This window comes from Aphanomyces invadans (genome assembly GCF_000520115.1).
Source record: "Aphanomyces invadans strain NJM9701 unplaced genomic scaffold supercont1.9, whole genome shotgun sequence".
Classification (NCBI taxonomy): domain Eukaryota; phylum Oomycota; class Saprolegniomycetes; order Saprolegniales; family Verrucalvaceae; genus Aphanomyces; species Aphanomyces invadans.
In genome coordinates, this window is record NW_008580154.1 from 1,620,525 (window position 1) to 1,623,356 (window position 2,832).

Sequence of the window (2,832 nt, forward strand, 5' to 3'; positions counted from 1 at the left end):
CATCGACGTCATTCTGCGCATGCACCATCGGTGGGAGCCGCACGTGTCTGTCCATCCCAACGAAGTCCACGTGCTGTTCGAGCCGTCGTTCAGTCTTGCCGACAACCGCCGCGCCGTCGGCCTACTCCTGCAAGGCGACGTGTATATTGCAGCGATCTATTTCTCCAACGAGACACGGCACGTATGGCTGGGCATGAGCGAGGTGTAGAGAGTGTTCTTGGATGGTACACAGTAACTTTTGAAGTGATTGACTAAAACGCCATTGCACTTAGGGTTCTAGAAAAGACGACATGGGCAATTCGATGTAATGTTATAATTCAAGTCGCGTTTCGCCAAGAAATCATGATGAAAAATTTGAAGTAGAGCATCAATGCATTTATAGTTTATAAAATTTGAGGAGTGTTCTATTGTCTAAGTTAGTACTCCATCTCTCAATTGAAAACCCTTCATTTGCCAGGAGGTCTAATGACAATAATGCGTCAGCAATTTGACTCGCTTTGTATTTATCAGCCCAGTTATGAATAACTTAGTTTTGGTGCACAAGTACGTAGCTGTGTGAAATGAACTCCACTACAAATAGTGGTAAGCGTAGCACATGACAACTTCAAACAGAACATGGCAGACAAAACACAACAATCCAAGACTTGCATCGATTGCGACAATGCCGCTGGTCCGTGCTGTCCTGCTTGATGCTGCTGTTGCCGCCACGGCCGCCGACATCACGTCTACCTCGGCTACATAAACTTTACGATTCCCTCTAAAAATATTCATAAAGATTTATGTTGTACTATTTTTAATTTTGAAGAAAATTATGGTGATCCCTATGACCACCATGCCCTGGTGCAAACGCTCCAAGCGCGTGGGATTGTAGCGCTGCCGCAATATCCCATCCTATGCCGCGTACGTCCACGCCGCATACACTTGTATGCGAAATTATCCATCTCTTGAGGGGTTGTTGTACAAAACCCTTGGCGACGGAACGGAACGAACGACCATCAGGTCCCACGCAGATACGTCGTCGGGCGGGTTCTTCGCCCTCGATGCGCACTGCCCCGATTTGGAAGTTACGCACAAGGCACATGGACAGGTACTCAACACTGCGTCGCTCCAGTTGGCGCATCTATTGTCGGATGCGACTGGTTCGCCGTCGTCGTTTCTGGATGCAGTCGAGCGAACACGTCCATCGATACACCTCGTTCGCCGCGCCAGCTCTCCGCATGTCCTCAACATCCTCAACTTTGCCGCCAATGTCGCTGGACTTTCACACAGACAACGGCTTGCTCCTGCTCACGTCTGCGCCGTGTTACTTCGACGTGGCCGACGGACGCCTTGCCACGAACGCTCCATCGGGTATCTTGTAGCTGCCCCAATATACGTCAGTCATTCACTGAGAAAATCCACTTACGCAGGTCTCGTGCTACAATTGACACTGGATGGTGTCCCAACCCAGGTCAACCAGGTCAACTGCGTCAACGAGGTCAACTGCGTCCACGTTTCAATAGTACGTAGATTGGCATTGAACGAACCAACGACCACCCGCGACACGGCAGTCTTGGCCACGCTAGGGTGTCGCGTTGACCTGTCGTTGCTTGCGTCGGACCTCGGTTGTGTCTTGGGCGAGTGGGTTCCGTCCAACGAAAGCGACCTGTCGACGACGAAAGCACAATGCATGCTTCATTGTAATGCCCCCAGCATGAAACACGAGGTCGAGATGTGCCAAACGCTGAAGTACGTTCGAACAGGCGAAGTTCCCGGCGGCGGCGCCATGTGCTGGATGCTCTGTGTCCAGCACCTCGACACATGTGCTGTGGGCGACCAAGCGTGCATCGATCAAACACTTGTTTGCCCTGATGCTTCGTCGTTGCCGTCCCTTCAATCGTTGTGGTGGCCTGCCATGGCCGCGGAATGTGTTGCTATCGTTGGGCTCGTTGCAGCGACGAGGACAGTTTGGAAACGATGCCAGCCATCAGGCAAGAGAGCGCCGTTGCTGCACGCCTCCCATGGGAGTTACGTGTCTCATGGCTAGACTGTATGGCGAACGAGTCGTCCAGAAGCACCTGCCAAGTCAACTAGTTGCATAGTTGCTGTGCCTAACGGTGAATTCAGACTTGTCACGTCCTATGCCCATATCGGTCCTCCTTCTGAAGGTCTACAGCATCTTCATTCGTGCAAGCAATACGTGCCTTGCCGGCCATCCACGCCGCTCACCCATCCCCATCCATCGTGAGCGGCACAGGAAGAAATAGCAACTGGAGTGTTCGATGTGCACGATGAGCACCGAAGCTCACGTCGACAGGTGTGGATTTGTGGGTGTGTCTTTCACTGTTGAGTGAAGCCGAGTTGTCCCGACCATCGTCGCGGTATCCTCCGAGCCAATATGTAGGTGCTTGCGAACCCCGGAAAATGCCAACATCGTTCATCTTGAAGTCAGAACAAACACTCTAAATACTAAAGATACGAGGATTAGTCTAACTTGATTGGCTATAATCCGAAGAATTTTTGTCAGTCAATCGCAGTTGTTTCTATATCTACATTGCAATTGGCCAAAAGAAATGACATTTCTGACAAAAGTCTTGAGGTATACGGTGGTAGAATTTGTTGAAACCGATCATGCTTTAGAAGTTCGTCGGCGTATTGGGGGGGGGGAGTGGGTTTTTCTGGGGTTCACTGCAGCCCTCCCCTGCACTTCCCCTACCCTGCCACCATACCATCACCGTTCGGACAATGCTTCGGACACGACTCCATTGGAAATATGCGTGAAAGTGCGATTCATTGGCGTCATGCCTCGTCAGGAGCGCCACGGCCTAAGTGCCTACCTGCTGCTTTTCCCGA